We start from the raw sequence: 18733 nt of genomic DNA, 5'->3' as shown, positions 1-18733 counted from the left end.
TGCTTGATGCGCAAACCTGTCCTGCCAACCTGAGTTCCATCCTGGTAACCATCTGACAATGGGAGGAAAGAACTGAGCTCCAAAGGTTGTCCTTTGGCTTCTACACTTGCACCATGGCACAAGTATGCCTGAATTCATTCATTCATTCACTCTCTCTCTCTCTCACACACACACACAAACACACTCATACTCTCTCACACACACACACTCTCACACTCTCTCTCTCTCTCTCTCTCTCTCTCACACACACACACACACACACACACACACACACACACACATCCCTAGTAATTAATAATAAACTTGGAAATACATAAGCAGGGACAGCAGAGGCCATGCTCTATTAGCACGGTAGGTATTGTTGGTTAAGTGTGGGCTCTACTTGATTGTTTTAAAGATAAGGAAAACAAGGAACTAAACAAAACTATCAGTAATATGAACTCTCAGAAGAAAACAAGACGGTTGTTAAACTATCTACATCATTCAACAAGGACCAAGAAATCGTGTTGTGTGCCGAAAAGCACGAAAGCGTGGTCCAGACTCACAAAGCCAATGTATACAAAGGCCAAGAGTAGTTGGATTTCATAGACAAAGATATCAAAGCAGCTACTGTTGAAATATATAAGCATCATGTTAAGGAGTCGGATGGCGAGGCCTCGGTGGGTAAGGACAGATGGGAAATCTCCATAAAGAACCTCACGGACATTCTGAAACTCAATACCATGGGCTAGGATTATTTACCACATTTTCTCCCCACATGAGCTCACTTTGGGTAACTGCAAAATTGAGCAATTTCCAGAGAAGGTAAACATATATAAAGACCCTAGCAGGAGACTGACCTTATTTGATATAACGACCTTAAAACAGAGGGTTAGATCCACATAACATCTTCCTTGAATCTCTCTGATGATGTCATGGTGTGTGTTGGGGGGTGGCGGTGCCGTGAGCTCACTCTTTTGATGTTAGGCTTTTTCAACCCACCTCATTTAAAATGACAACCCTTTTTGTGATTTCATTTTCCCCACCAAATCTCTGGGTAAATAAATAAAAGCGTGTTGACTTGGATTTAACTGTGTTTTCCTTAGACACCTGATGACGGCAGTTCAGGACGCTTCAATTGACTTGTGAGACACAGTTGGATGACTAATGGCTAGGAGGCATGGGCACTTAGTTGTGAACTGACAAGCCTGGTACCTTCAGTATTTGAGCCCTCGCTCTAGGCCTCAGTATACAGTGTGCCTATTGAATGTCTGTCTTCTCCCACAGAATTGTTCCTATAAGCAGGAATGAGACATTTTTTCTTCAAGTGGGTTTTGTTTGTTAATGTATGTAGTTTCTTGTATGAAGAGAGAAATGTAGGTGTTCGATTGGAGCTGGATCTTGAAAAAAAGAGAGTATTTCCACCAAAAATGCTTCAAAGCAGAGTGGGAGAGTCCATTGTAACAGAGCCCACAATTCCTACAGCCAGATTCACAAAGCGTGCGTTGTGGGGGAATGGCCTGTGTAGAAAGCAGCAGCCTGCAGTGTCCTCAGAAAGGACAGAGCAGAAGAGCCAAAGGAGGCCCAACAATCCTGAAGGCAAAAGGAAAGCCTGGCTTTTCTCATTCATCTGGAGAAACTGAATCATAAAAAACTCAGTCCAGGGGCACAAGATATGGCTCCTGAGTTAAAAGCACTTGTTCTTCTAGAAGACATGAGTTCAGTTCCCAGTGCCCATGTTGGATATTCCACAACTGCCTGTAACTTCATCCACACAGAATCTGATAACCACTTCTGATTTCTGTGGGTACCATATACACATCACTCACACATCCTCACACCCATCCTCCTACCCCCAACCCCTACACACACACACATACATACACACACACACACACACACACACACACATCCAAACACATATCACACATATACACATATCACTCACATCCCCTTACCCACCCTCCCACCCCCACACACATACACACACACATAAATACACACATTATCACTCTCACATCCCCACACCCATCCTCTCATCCCCTTACACACACATACACATACACACACACCACACACGTGTGTGCATGCATGTGCACACGTGCACTCAAAGTAATAATAAAACCAAGAATCCTGTTCCACATTAAATGTTGCAGAGGATTGGAGCAAAGATTCTATCTCCCTTCTTTAGCTAATAGGCAACAACCACCTAATGTAATTCTTGAAATCTTTATGATATGAATTATATCTATTAAGGCCCTATGGGCGCTGTCCCTTCCCTGCCTCGTGTCTCTGAAGTGGATCAGTTCTCTCCTTGATTCGCCTCGCGGCTCAGAGCATTCATCTTTGAGCTGCCCCTCTTGAAGAAACAGCCCGCTAATTGGACTTGCCCTTATGTCTCCTTCTATTTTCTGTGAGGGAAAAGAGTTGCTAATTCATGGTGTGGGAAATGAAGGCCTCACAGCCACATCTGGTAAACTACTGCCTTCCTGGTCCTGGAGGTAGAGCAGAACATGGCATTGTTTGCAATTAAGGAGAGGGAAAAAAAAAAACAGCAAAGGAAATCGATTTTTACATTTTCTCTAGACTTAAAAAAAAATAAAGATCTACAAACCAAGTGTGTTTTTCCTTATAAAAGCTACCATTGTCCAAGACAGACTCAAGTCAGCCAAAGAATAAATTGAGCAAAACCCCTTCTGAGGAGACGGAGAGGTCACTGCTCTTGGCTCACATGGTTTAGTTTCTTGACCCTGGGGTTGGACTGTGTTTAACATACAAAACCATGGAATGATTCAATAGTTATTTTCTACGCCTCTTAGAGAAATGACAAGTAAGACTGAGTTTGCTTTGAGTGGGGATCACCTTGCGTATTGGATGAGAAACTCATTTTAGCTCACTTCCAGTGGCACCCACAGATGTCCTTTGGATTAAGGAGCATGAACAAGGCTGAGCTCAGAAGCACACCCACGGAGTGCGACAACCTTCATTATGACAAAGTCCGAGGACTGCAGGTGTGTTCATGGTGTTGAGTCTGTGGTAGGACTGCCGGTAAGTACCTTTTATCACATCCACATCATGGTGCACTGAGTGCGGGCTTCTGTGACACCATAATGCCAAAATAGAGAGATAGCCAAAATAAGCTCAGTGCCAGCCATGGTGGTCTATACCCGTAATCCCAGCACATGGAAGGTGAAGGTGATTTGGGATCAAGAGTCTGAGGCAAGCCTTGGCTACATGGTGAGCCCTTGTCTCAAAAATAAAACAAAACAGAAGCAAGCCTAGTATTTTAGAAAAGCACTGGTCCTTGGAGGAGAGACTTCCTAGCCCCGTCAGATCAGCAATCCATCATTTCAGCGAAAGACACACTATTCTGACCCCACACGATCCCCAGTTGGTTGGAAGTGTCTACTTTTTTACAAGGGGCCTTGTCTCTTTTCTGTGGCCATTCTGTTCAGGATGTTGAGATGCAGCCAACAGTTGTTCATGTTAACAGCTCCTGGCACCTGAGGCTGAGAATTCCAATGACTTGTGGGTGGGTTTGTGACCGTTCATGGTTGGTGAGAGGTACCTAAAGGAAATAAGTGTTTAGGTGGCAGGAGGGACTTTATGGATCTTGACGTTATTGTTTCTCTAACTCCTGGACTTGTTCCACACAGATGGACAAAGGCAGAGTAAGGTGACAAAGGCCACTAAGTGGACAGCGGCCATCCCAACAAGGAGGTGCAGAGGACCCCCAGCTGGAAAGCTGCAGGGTGGAACCTCTCTGAAGCCCCCTGTACTGCCTGTGGCTGATGCTATTCCTCATTTGGCTTGGTCCCTGCTCACCACTGTGGTTTAGGTTTGTGGTTTCCAACTTTTCTAAGGCTGTGACCCTTTAATACAGGTCTCATGTTGTGGTGACCCCCTAACCATAAGATTATTTATGTTACTATAACTGTAATTTTGCTACTGTTATGAAGTGTAGTGGAAATATCTGATACCCAGAATATCTGATATGTGACCCCTGTGAAAAGGTCATTAGACTCACAATAGGGTTGAAAACAGATAGTTTAGATCTCAACTGTTTACCAATGACCCACGTGTTAGAAGCTTGGTCCCTAGCATAGTGCTAACAGACAGTAATGGAACCTTAAGGGTAAGGCGTAGGAGGAGTTTCTCAGTGCTAAGAGTGTGAAGGATTATGAAATCATGATCCCTTTCTTTGCCCTTACTTCCAGACAATGAGAGCTTTTATTTAAAGTAAGCGCTGTAATGTGCTGTCTTGCTACAGCTCCCACAATTATGAACCGAAACTGGGAGACAGAGTAAGCCATTCTCCTTTGTAAACTGATTAATCTTAGGTGTTTGTCTGGCACATCTGGTAAAGGACACATTCTTATATCTGCTAACCCAGAAGTCATCTAGCAAATTGGACACATTTTTCTCTGGTGTCCCTACATCTTAAAACCAGAAAACGTATATTGTAAACAGAATGTAAACAGACATTCATATCACTGGCCTATATTCACATACACATATATCCTCAGGATCCAGAAAACATTACCAGTAGTGTTGTTTTTAAGAAAAATAGATCATGTTTTTATTGAGTATCATGGGAAGTATGAGAGTATAGAAAATCTTTAACTATATGACCTGAAGCCTTACCTGCCAGAGTCATGTCTTTGGTAATGTTTTAGATTGTTTTACATGTATGATGCTGTCTAATCACTGATTTGCCCTTACAGCCTTAGTGAACACGAATCTCTCACTGTCTACATAAACAGGGCAAGGCTTGGGTTGCCGTGTAAGTCATTTTTCGAAGGCTGCTAAGGATGTCAGAAGCAGGGCGACCAGAATGTCACCTAACCATTTTTTTCCAATAAACCAAATGGCTACCAGGTCTCACCTGACAAATCTTAGAGAAGTCAGGCACTTTCTGTCTAAGAACACATAATTTGCCCTATTCATATTAAATGGTAATAAGGGATGAAACAGAGGGAGAGAGAGAGAGAGAGAGAGAGAGAGAGAGAGAGAGAGAGAGAGACCCTTTACTGTGTCTCAAGCTTATTGGAAGTCTTTATATGCAGTCCTTTAGCCATGACAACTTCATACTGTAGACATTATCATCCAGGGCACTGTACATACCAGAGGGTGAGGGACCTCTTGCCCAAGTTGACACATCCAATGACTGGTGAGGATGACTCTGATCATGGGGATCTAGGTCTGAACTTCTTTCTTGCTATATTTATTTTTGCCACTCAAAACCCAATGGCATTTCCTTTGGGTCACTCCAATTCTGAGCATTATTTTTTCCACATAAAAAGCACTAGTTAGTGTTGTGGGGATTGGGAAGACAGATAGCATTCTCCCATTGGGTCACCTTTAGGTCTGAGACTGAATCTGTCAATCCCCTCTGTAGTGACATACACCAAAGATAGTTCCTTGTTGTAGGACTCTCCTGGGTGTCACCCTCACCCACTACAGCTTCTGTCCACTAGAATCAATTGTGCACCCTCAATTAAAAAAATAAACAAAATGTCTCCAGACAATGCTAGATATTCAAAGAAGGGAGGCAGATGGATAGCAAGATTACTTTCGGATAAGAGAAGTCTGGTCTAGGTATAGCAAAAAGTTTGAAGGGTGTATGCCTAGCTGGGGCATTCTGGGAACACAGCACCACAAAAGCTTGTCTGGCAGCCCTTTCCCTATCCAAGCCCTCACACTCCCCCTGAATAGGGCATGAAGAGCCATGCGTGTTTACCTTCCCTTTCAAAGTTAGGAGATATTTGGGAATGATGTCATTGTATCCAGGCAATATTCTGGATGAAAGCAGGTAGGTTCTAACACTCCAGGTTAATACACACTGGTACATTTAACATATCCCTGTAAAAAGGGTAGATAGAATGAAGCTCATGGGGAAGTGACAGACCTGATGCCCAGATTAAACTGAGATACAAAAATTACCCCCAGTCAGGAGCTGACCTCAGGATGGTGTTGCCTTGACATGTAACTAAGAACACTGGGTGAAGAAAATCCATGACGTGCCTCCCCTTTGGCATGGGGGACATTGAGTTCCCTGAGTCATCCGAGGCAGCCTGTAGGACGTCCCTGATGCAGACGAGACCTGGTGTACCCATTTATTATAACAATGAGATCATTGGAAGACCTATAAAACTGGAGCTTGCTCTCCAAGAGCAGGTCCAGTTTGTCATCCAGACAATGGTTCCAAGGTTGTTTAACAAGCCAGTTTTGACAAGTTGAATTTCTTTATAAGATGTTTGTTTAATTGTAGCAGAGCTCTCCTATTATAAAAGGGTATTCAACTGAGTGGACAGGACTGGGTTGAGAGGGTTCTTTTTTTAATCAAGATTTGTATATCTTTTAGATGAATCTCATTTTTACTTGGGATCTAGGACAAGATTCTGAAATTGCCACAGCTATGCCGAAAACTCAGGAAAGAAAAAGGGAATGGGGGAGAAAAAAGCACAAATAGGCTGATGCCTTCTGAAGGGAGAAAGATCAAAATTCTGCTTACAAATTCACCAAACATCTACAATCCTTCCCCAGGCAGAAGGCAGGCTTTGCACACTATGCAGGCAGCAAGTTCTCAAGGGAAGCTCCACTTTAAAGGTTTATAGATGAAGGCCAGTCTATACACTCCCTGTTTCAATGTAAAGTGTGTGAGCTTTAAAACCCTTTGGAGTTTAGTCCAAATCCCTTCTGGACCATCACTGAGCCACATACCTTTCCCAAGTCTCACTTCCATGTGTAAATACACTGATAATACCTATTACATAAGACTTCTTTGATGCCTAGAATAGGTTATTTTAAAAACAAAAATATTTGGATTGGAACCTACTGTACTGTCACTGCCACCAATGTCTTGATGTCATCCATTTATTCAAAGTGGTACCTTCAGCTCCAGATCTGAAGATCAAGACTACTCTACTCGGGAGAAGTACAAAGGCTGGGGGAGACATGTAGAAACTTAACCCAATCCCTGCTGCTGGAGCCTCATTCTCTGACTGCCACATGCAGCCCAAACAGAGCATACCTGTGGCACGGGAAAGACTCCCAAGTAACATTTCATAAACACCAAGCCAGAAGCAGTTATTGAACGTAATTCCCTCTCGTATGTACGGGTTACTGGATGGTTAGAGAAAATTATCAGTTGCTTCGAGGATCCAGTGTAAACAAATCCTGACCACTAATTCCTCTTCCTTTCTTTACTCTGGTAACATTCAGAATTCAGAAGAACTATGTTAGCAGAAAGTGAACTTCAGAGCACAGTTTGGGACTACATCATTGCCTCTCCTTTGTGCTTCTCTGTAGGGGTTTTCTGCTGTGTGTAGGTGATGTGTCTGGCTCTCTGTAAATACTTACCAGAAATTAATGAGGGTGGCACTGTCAAGCCATGAGCTGTACTGTTTACACAAGAAAGGTGGAAAGCAAGATTATTATTAATAATTAATACTAATTATTAATTATTATTACTATAGTTTCTATATCTGAAGGATGAGTGTTTATGTGTGTGAATGTGCGTGTGTGTGTGTGTGTGTGTGTGTGTGTGTGTGTGTGTGTGTGTGTGTTCATAATGAGTGGGGGCACACATGTGCCATGACTCACATATGGAGATCAGAGGAAACTGTGAGTCATCTCTCTCCTTCTACCTTGACATGGATTCTCAGGGTCAAACCCTGGCTGTCAAGTTTATGCAACAAACACTTTCCACTCTGAGCCTTCTTGTTGGCCCTCAAAGAAACAAATTTAACTTTGCAAATAAAACTCCTTCCTTATTTTCTTTGTATTTGGATGTGCAAGATCAAAAAAGACCAAATTCAAGAGTCATTAAGGGAACTTGACCACTCTGAGTAATAGAAACTCCTTTGCTAAGGGAGGTACTTTATAATGCTCCACCTATTAAAGGCAAACACAGAAGGCTCACCCCGTAATGGGTGACAGTGTGACCATGCTTTATACATGGCTTGTCCCTAGAGAAACATGAGAATATTGCATGATACAATGGCTAGAAAGATGGAACGATATTAATGTACTTCAGTAACAGAGTGTGGTATATCCCTACAATGAAAGACTACTCAGCCAGGAAAAAGAAATGAAATGATATAAATGAACCCTAAAACATTTTACTAATAAATAAAAAAGCTAGGTAGCTAAGGCCTCATATCATATGATTCCATGTATGTGAAATACTAGAAGTATGAAAACCTAAAAAGATGGTCAAATATGGATTGCCTGGTATCTAAGGAGAGAGAAATACGGTTGTGGCTACTCATTGGTGTGGGGAATATCTTTTAGGGATGGATGAAAATGTTTTGAACCTAGTGAACAATTTTATGTGTTATCTACCAGTCAATTGTACATTCCAAGGGGGATTTCATTTTATGTGAATTTCAGCTTACCTAATAAGTAGATAGGCAGATGAAGGGATAAATGGATAGAATGATAGACATAGGTAGAACCATGGTGTTGAAGGTAAGGAGAGTCAGCCACCAGGGACTTCCCTACTGCCTGGTATGCCTCCCCTGAGAAGGGCAGTGGAGGCTGGCAATGACAGCTGCTGTAGGCTCAATCATGTTAGATAAATACTCTGCCCCTGACCTACACTCCCCAGCCATGAAGGAAATATCTCAATGTTCTAACAAGCTAATGACACAACATTTCCATCCTGATTAGGACCAAACTCAGTTTACACTTTAAAAACAACGCCATCCTTTTGACTTGGTTGATATGACAACAATCAGAAATCTGTAACAAGAACCATCCCAGGCTTGCTGGGGTCAGCAAAGATAGTGAAGAACAAAGCTGGAGGTGCCTTGGTTTCAAACACATATTAACTGAGCTTCACAGTGTCTCCCATACCATGTACTACACTCAACAGGAGTCTTCCCCAAGCCCCCAGATGAAAACAGATGAGTGGGCACTGCCAAGTCTGTGTCTTCTTATTGGTCAGAACAAAGCATGTGATAGCCATCCCATCACAAGCAGAGCTATGCCACGAACTCTTTACTACATGTTCAGCCAGCTCATGGTCCCTGGAAAGCAACGTCTTCTCCTCCATTGCTCCTCTTAATCCTTCTATACAATAATGGTTGTGATTTGTTCTCATTACCTCTGCCTTGTCCCACTCTGTTGTCTTAAATACTTTCTCATTGCTATGATAATAAGGCCTTATAAAAACATGTTAAGATGGAAAAGGTTTATTCTGGCTTACTGTTCCAGAGGGATCCAACCCATTGGGGTGGGAAGACACAGCAGCAGACAGGCAAAGCATGGTGGTGGGAGCAAGAGCCTGGCTGGCCACTTTGCATCTGGATCTAAAACAAACAAACAGAGAATAATGAATGCAAAGCACTGTTCAGTTGCCTTACTCCACTTACACAGTTCAGATCCCAGCCAAGAAATGGTGCCGCCCATAGTGGACAGGTCTCTCTACCTTAACTCAGAGTCAAGATAATCCCCCACAGGCATGCCCAGACACCCATCTTCTAGGTGGATTAGATTCCATCAAGTTGAGAACACTCACCATCCCCTTCTCACACTCTGTTCCACATTTTCCCATTCATACCCTTTCCTCTTCATTGATTACATCTCCAGTAGAATTGAGATGGGGGAGGGAGGGAAGGAAGGAAGACATCTTCCCCAGAACAGCAACATAACATATCCACAACACATCTGCTCAGACTGGGGCTGTATTTTGCACTGTATGGTTCGAGATTTGGTCTCTTCATTCGGTATGGCTCTAGCGATGTCACTGGCCTTCTATGTCTAAGCACAGTGATACTCTGTCTTAAACACAGGGCTATAGAAGGAGGCTTCCAAAGACAGGGTGCTCAGACCGACTCTTCTCCATCCTACTAACCAGTAGAGGTAATCAGCCTGGCAGGACACTTTCAAATTCCTCATTCTACCCATGAGTCAGGCAGTTCATCCCAGAGAGGACTGAGAGAAGTCAGGGTAAGTCCACCAGTGCACATAGACAGCAAATGAGAAATTAAAATGGCTTCACAATGTCCTGTCTTCTGAGATGCAAACAGAAATGAGATCCCATAACAAACCCAATACAGCAGGAAAAAAATCTGTATCAGCAAATGTCAGAGAGGATGTAGAATGATACTTGACAGCTGTTTGGGTTTTGTTTTTTGTTTTTTTATATATAAAACTGTATGTATGTATGTATTCTCAGGATAATACAATCTCTATCCTCCTAAAAGGGGGATTTTTATGAGCTTAATGGTTTATGAACTTCATAGTTTCCAAAACTTTGAAATGGTCAAGATGTAAGTAAGTAAGTAAACTTTGATATAAGCAGCCAATGGACTAGAATTCAGTACTGAACAAGAATGAGCTACCCAAATCATGCCCACACTCAGGCAAGAAACTCAAATTTAATGGACTACAAATAAAAAGAAGACACAAAAGCAGAAAGAAGACTTGTGGAGAAGAAAGTCTTCAGGAGATGGGGGAAGAAGATGAGAGGGACTTGGGGTAAAGGTCAAAATCTATTCTCTAAAGGTATGATCTGTCAAACAATATTGAAAAGTCATATGGAAACTAAGCGCATATGAACTGAAGGCAATCTGCAGTCTCCATACTGTAGCAGGCTAAACTACAGAGGCAGTAAATAAAATAAATCAAACAGAGAGCTCGTCAGAGGTCAGAGGAATGACTAGTAGGCAGAGCACAGAAGACTTGCAACAGTGAATACACGTTGTGTGAATTTACATATACAGTGTATGATATTATGGGCACATATGACTATGTGATATCACACATATATACAAACTGTATGATATCATGGACATGCATGCACTGTGTGATATTACAGGCACACACACAATATATGATATCATTAGCACATGTGCACTGTATGAAATAACAGGTACATACATACATATTGTATGATATCACAGGTACATTTGACTATGTGATATGGATACAAATAACTGTATGATGATATCATTCATACATACAAACTGCATGATATCATGGGCATATATGGACTGTGTGATATTACAGGTACACATGACTACATGATACCATGGGTACAAACAATTGTATAACACACATACAAACTGCATGATATCATAGGCATATATGAACTGTGTGATATTTCAGGTATACACAATGTATGATATCACAAGTACATATGCACTGTTTGATATCACAGGTACATATGACTATGTGATATCACAAATACAAACAACTGTATGATCTAACTCATATATACAAACCATATGATATCATGGACATATATGCACTGTGTGATATTACAGGTACACACACAATGTATGATATCATGAGCACATATGCACTATATAAAATCACAGGTACATACTGTATGATATCATAGATACATATGACTACATATTACAAACAACTGTATGATATCACTCATACATACAAAACCATATGATATCATGGGCATATGTGCATTGTGTGATATTACAGATATGTACATAATATATGGTATCATGAGTTCATACACACTGTATGAAATCACAGGTACATACACACTGTATCATATCATGGGCACATATATACTATGTGATATCTCACATACATACACACACTACATGATATTATGGGGACATGCTCTTTGTCTGCTCAGACTCATAGGATAGGGATGGCTGTGATGAACTAGAAGGTGCCTTGCAGACCTGGACTGACATGGTTGTCTCAGTGGAGGTGCTGGAGGGTTAACAAGAGTTCACTCTGGTAAGGGATACTGGAACTGGAAAGGTCTATGTGTGTGGGGAACAGAGCAGGATGTCACTGGGGTTTCCTCTTAATTTTGCTATGAACTTAAATAAGCTCTTAAATGCAATCTTAACTATGTACATGTTTTTTAAAATCACATTTATTTTAACATGTGAGTATTCTAATAGATTTAAGCTTTAAAGTGAGCTGGTGCCTCTAAGGATGACATTTGTCACAAAATGCCACAAGGATGTTCTCATTTAAACCCTTCTGCTTGGACTGGGTCAGAAAACATTCAGATCTTACTGGATGTGGTGGTCAACACAAACCACGTTCCCACACCAGGACAGGATGCGGGAGCATGCTGTCTCAGTCTTTCTTGGTTTGTTTTGACTTTTCTAATCCAGGCCTTCAGGCACAGGCCTTCAGGGTGTGTGAATAGAAGTGTCTGAGGGCTCAATGTCACCACCAATGAGGGAGCAAAGGAAATTTTGGCAAGTGACAGAGTATGTGCTTCATGTAAAACCTAAGTAGCACACAGCCCTGCATCCATGCCCCACACTTCTGAGAAAGCACAGGAGACACAGAGCCAGACCAAAGGCAGGGATGTCTTCACAGGTTCCAAATTGGAAAGTGCCATATTGTGCAGTCAAATGTCCAACACTGGGCATGAGCTTTTCAATCACAAGAAGCAGGTAGACATATAAGAAATAGAATTTGTGATCCTGTATTGAAGGATTACACAGGCTAACTGAGGACAAAATAGAACAAGGGAACTGGTACAAGGACATAATAAGCCACAGACATAAAAGTCTAAAAGATGTTGGGGCAGAAGAGGGAAGAGGGAAGCATGCTGAAGGGATACTGTTCTGTATTCTATTTGTATTGTTTTTACTGCCACGGATCCTTCTTGATTTCCATCACAACCATGCCAGTCTTCCCAAGAGCACCTTCCACGTCTCTTTGCAGTTCACCTTGCAATTCAGCCTTGTCTATCTGCTGCTTTACCTACTTTCCTCCGGGTATCATGGAGCCCTCACATAAGCCTTGCTTCAGAAATAGCAAAGTGTGTGCCCGAGAAGTTAAATAAACATTCCCAGAATGACATCATTCAGGGACCAAACTCAGGCCTAAATACGAGCAAATCTCTGATGTCCAGCTCTGGGCCACCAAGCTTACTTTAAAAAATAATAAGAGATGTGTCTACTCATCAACTTGGTCTTAACTGAATTAAAAATAGAACCAACTGATCAATCCTGTAAAGCCCAAAATCATCTAAGCCCTGATAACCCTGTGGCTGGGGAAAGCTTCAGTTGTCAGGGGGAATCATGGGGCTTTGTTCTATTTGTCAAATACAAAACAGCTGAAAAGTATCAGCCTTTGAGAAAAACAGGCCACTTTGGTAGTGAGTCTGTGTTTGCGTGTGCGTGTCTGGAGACTAGAAGGTAATCTCAGGTTTCATTCTCTAGCAGCCATCTACTTACTTATTTACTATCTTAGTCAGGGTTTCTATTCCTGCACAAACATCATGACCAAGAAGCAAGTTGGGGAGGAAAGGGTTTACTCAGCTTACACCTCCACATTGCTGTTCATCACCCAAGGAAGTCAGGACTGGAACTCACACAGGTCAGGAAGCAGGAGTTGATGCAGAGGTCATGAGGGATGTTGTTTACTGGCTGCTTCCCCTGGCTTGCTCAACTTGCTTTCGTATATAGCCCAAGACCACTAGCCCAGGGATGCACCACCCACAATGGGCTGGGTTCTCCCTTGATCACTAATGGAGAAAATGCTTACAGCTGGGTCTCATGGTGGCATTTTCTTAACTGAAGCTCCTTTCTCTGTGATAACTTCAGCTTACATCAAGTTGACACATAAAACCAGCCAGTAAAACTGACCCCTTGTCAACTTGACACACAAACACATCACTATCAAGCCTCAACCCTTACTTTCTATTCATCCCCAAGATCTAAATAACATTAAAAGGCCTACAGTTCTTACAAATTCTTACATATTAAATTTTCAATCCCTTCAAAATACCTAATCTCTTCTAAAATTCAAATTATTTTTTCAATTCAAAGTCTCTTAACTGTGGGCCCCACTAAAATACTTTCTTCCTTCAGAGAGTATCAGGGCACAGTCACAATCAAAAGCAAAATCAAACTCTAACTATCTAATGTCTGGGATCCACCCAAGATCTTCTAGGCTGCTCCAAGGGCTTGGGTCACTTCTCCAGCGCTGCCCTTGTAGCGCACACCTTGTCTTCTAGAGTCCAGATGCCTGTTCTCCACTGCAGTTGCTGTTCTTGGTGGTTACCTCATGGCAATGGGTCTCCAAAACACTATTATTTTCTGCTGCAACTAGGCTTACCAATAGTCTCCCATGGGCTCTTTTCATGGTACCAAGCTTTAGTTCCTTTGCATGACCCCTTAAGTCCTGGGCCATCAATTGTAACTGAGGCTGCACCTTCACCAATGGCCTTCCATGGCCTCTCACAGTGCCCAGCTTCAGCTGCTCTTCATGACCCTTTCATGCCTTCAAAACCAGTACCACCTGGGTGACTCTAACACATTACCAAGTCCAGCCACAGCACAAGGTACAACCTTGGTTATCTCTGGAACATAGCCTCTCTGTGCTCTCAGAAAACCCTTCCCAGAAGATTTCACCTCAATGATGCTGGTCTCTTCTTAATCATCACTAATTTCTTAGCTGCAGCCGACAGCATCAATAGTCCCAGTAACGCAAAGATTCGCTTTAGTAGTTCTGTTATCTTGTTAATCACAGATGATTCTTCAGCCACAGCTAACAAAAACCACAGAATCTTCACAATCAAAATAGCAACAGCCCTGATAAGAGTCTTTAATCTTCCCTCTGAAATTTCACAAGCCAGGCCTCCATTTTCTACACTGTTTTCAAAATTATCTTCCAAGCTCCTACAGAACATCCCACAGAGCTCTTAACATCCCAATGGCTCTTCTGACTCAAAGTTCCAAAGTCCTTCCACAGGCCTCCCCAAAACACGGTCAGTTTGTCACAGGAATATTCCAGTACCAATTTATTGTAGTCAAAGTTTCTATTCCTGCACAAACATCATGACCGGGAAGCAAGTCGGGGAGGAAAGGGTTTACTCAGCTTACACTTCCACATTGCTGTTCATCACCAAAGGAAGTCAGGACTGGAACTCACACAGGTCAGGAAGCAGGAGCTGGTACAGAGACCATGGAGGGATGTTACTCACTGGCTTGCTTCCCCTGGTTTGCTCAGCTTGCTCTCTTATGGAACCAAGACTACTAGCCCAGGGATGGCACCACCCACAATGGGCTGGGTCCTCCCCCCTCGATCACTAATTGAGAAAATGCCTTACAGCTGGGTCTCATGGAGGCATTTCCTCAACTGAGGCTCCTTTCTCTGTGATAACTTCAGCTTGTGTGACGTTGACATACAAAAACAGCCAGTACACTTACCTTTTTTTATTCTTTCTTTTTTAGATTATAATGAGGGCAGTTTTATTGGGACATTGCTCTGGCCCCAAGCATTGAGAGCAGGGGAATGCCATGGAGAGAGAAGGGTGGAGAAAGAAAGGTCACACTTGCAGAGAGAGAAGAGAAGGGGAGAGGCAGAGAGAGGGAGGAGGGATGGAAGGAAGGAAGGAGAGAGGAAGGGAGGGAAACTACTTTGCTTCTTTTGAAGACTTACTTTTATTTTTATTTATGAGTATGAGAGTGTTTATGGCACATGTGGGCAGGTGCCTGCCTAGGTTACAGAAGTCAGAAGTTAAGCTACAGGCAGTTGTAAGCTGCCTGGCATGTTAGCTGCTCTCTAAACAGCTGAGTCATCAGTCCTGAGCCCCTCTTAGTTTTCTGAGACAGGGTCTCTCCTTAACCCAGAGTTCTCCAGTTGAGCTAGGCTGGCTTTTCAGGTGCTCTAAGGATCTGCCTATCTCTGTCTCCTTGCCTCAAGGATTATCTGTGTGCAGAAGCACACACTGTTTTATGACATGGGTCCTGGGGATCATACTTCAGTCCTTGTCCTTGCAAGGCAAGAGCTTCCCTCAGGAAGCTGTTTCCCTAGCACCAATACTGTGCTGTTCTTATAATTACACATTCTGATATTCTGGGGCAGTTTTATCACCTCAGGCAGCAAAACACTTAACAAGAACAGGGCGCACACTACCTAAAGACTATACATGGATTGACCCTGGACTCTGACCTCATAGGTAGCAATGAATATCCTAGTAAGAACACCAGTGGAAGGGGAAGCCCTGGGTCCTGCTAAGACTGAACCCCCAGTGAACTAGACTGTTGGGGGGAGGGCGGCAATGGGAGGAGGGTTGGGAGGGGAACACCCATAAGGAAGGGGAGGGGGGAGGGGGATGTTTGCCCGGAAACCGGGAAAGGGAATAACACTCGAAATGTATATAAGAAATACTCAAGTTAATAAAAAAAATAAATAAAAATAAAAAATAAAATAAAAAATAAAATAAAAGGATAATTTGACATAAAAAAAAAAAAGAACAGGGCACAGCTGGGCTCTGCTGCGCTGTGATCCACAAGCTCATTGTGTTCCACTGTGTCTCACTGTGACCCCAGTATATTTCTCAGAGCCAGGCATCTTCCCTGAGAGTGCTGCACACAGCCCCATAGACACACCCACCTGGCAGGTCCTCACAGAGGTCTCTTGAATAAAGGAGTTAAATTCAGTGGGAAACAGAAAACATGGACTCAAACCCCACGTCTACCACTCCTGGCTGCAAAACCTTATTAAACTACTACATAAGGTTCTCTCTGTTTTCTTATCTGTAGCAAGAGGAGTCTGCTATGGTTACAGCTCAGTGTTAGTCACCAGCCTGAGCATGTACGTGCCTTACTGAAGGACTTAGCACAGACTACGTGGTAAGTAGCAATTTTTAATGTATTGCATTGTTAACACAGAGGCAATTGACACCAGAAAAACAAACAAAAAATACAGAGAGCTCAGTGGATTCAGGCATGTTCTGTGAGCCTGCTTCCCAAATTGATCCCTGGAGCCCATATGCAGGAAGGAGAGAACCAACCCCTGAGGGTGGTCCTCTCACAACAAAAGAAACAGAAACGGAAGTATACAAACCATCTGGGCACACTTTACTTTTTGGTACCTTATGTAGTGAAGAGCAAATCATCCCTGCCCAGGCTTTGTCTCAGTGGTCCAGCTACACTGATTTATTTCTGTTTGTCCCTCTACTCAAGAGTTCTGTTCAAAGTTGTTTTCTAGTGCTTCTTCAGTAACCACAGCAAGAAAGATACTATGTTTCCTAGGTTACTAGCTAGTATCATCTGCTGTTTTCCAGTGTTCAGACACTGGTGACATCAAACATAAGCCACCAGGTGCATCTTACTTCTAGGCAAAGATAAGGTCCCTTCACTCTTCACCTACTTTCCAAGTCAAGTGGAGTCTTCTATAAATCTACACCAGAAACTGAAGTGACCAACCACGGTCACCATTCCTCATTCAGACAACCATAGAAGGAAACAGTATCTAACTATTTTGTTACACAATTACCTCAGTAGCATGCAAGGTCTTCCTCCCTTCATGCATGACAGACTTAGAAAACAAAACAGAAAGACAATGCCAAACACTTGTTTCAGGGATTTGGGGCAGCTCATTATACTCATTGAAGTAGTCTCTACGTACCGGGACACTTATAAATGCATTTGCTTCCTGGAACAGATTCCCGACTGTGTGGAGGTCACGGGATGTAGGTCCATTCGTAGATCTGTATGCACTCTGAACCTCACTTCACCTGTGCTGCCCTCTGAACCTCACTTCACCTGTGCTGCCCTCTGAACCTCACATCTGAGTCAGTCAGTGCAGCAATCCTCCATGCCAACCTCTCCTGGAACGTGAATCCCCCGATGTCTCACTGTGACTCCAGCACACTTCTCAGTGCCAGGCATCTTCTCTCAATTCCCTGGACAGACTGTGGATCCCATTGTGGGACTTACAGATTCCCGGTAACATCCCCATCCTCCTCAGGGATGCTCAGACAGCTGTGTCCTGCCACCTTTCTGACAGCCAGGCACTAGACCCAAAATAAAACAGACACTAAGCTGTCCTCCCCCTTCATTTTTCTAGCACACCCCTCCTCACCTCCTCACCTCTCTTCCAGCTGTATCTGTCTACATTTCAAACTGGACTCGGTCATTCTATCCACTGGCAACTTTGGCAGTGCTGCTTTCTATGTCTGATGCTATCATGTTGTTAGGCACACACATACCATGTACTTCATATCACACATGTGTTATATTTTTCATGGATATGTCTATGGTGCATGTACTTATTAGTGTAGTATGTGTTTGTGGAGGCTCAACGATGTCTTTGTTGATTGCTCTTGACATTTATATTTTGAACAGAGGCTCTCCCTGAAGTTCGTCAGTTTGGCTAGGCTGTTTGGCCAATGCCCTTCAGAGGTCTGCTTGTCTCTCAGCCTTCCCTGTGCTGGGGGATTAGAGGAAAACAAGTTCCACTCACAAGACTTTCACATCTGCGCTGGGAGTCAGAACTCAGGACCTTGCACTTGAACAGCTGAAACTTAAATCATTGTATCATCTCCCCAGTCACCGCATGATCTAAAACCACCACAGGAAATATATGCGTTTATTAAAATGTCATATCAATTAGCACACACTAATATAAATTTAACATAAATAAAATTATGTTTTATATTTAGAGGGTTGAGAAAGAGGGAGCAAATGATTCCTGAGTCCCCATGGAGGAGCTACTGACCTTGTCTGGAAAATGGGGCATGGGAAGCATGTTCTAGATCTAGAGGCTCGAATCTATTTCTGATTTATACAGCGACCTTTGATCCCAACCACAAAGCATGCATTGTCAGTGTGTTGTTATGATTATTATACACTTCACCTACTATGTGGGGACCACTTGACAGATCTGCCAGTCTAGAACTCAGGTCTCCTGAGTAGTTTTTAGATTCATAGTCCTTTGGTCACTTCTTCCTCAAAATGAAACACCTGTATCCTAGTCTCACCTAAGGTGGGCCAAGTCATGGGACGATGCTCCTTAC

Source organism: Rattus norvegicus, chromosome 13 (assembly GCF_036323735.1).
Source record: "Rattus norvegicus strain BN/NHsdMcwi chromosome 13, GRCr8, whole genome shotgun sequence".
Taxonomy (NCBI): Eukaryota; Metazoa; Chordata; class Mammalia; order Rodentia; family Muridae; genus Rattus; species Rattus norvegicus.
This window is presented reverse-complemented; position numbering follows the sequence as displayed.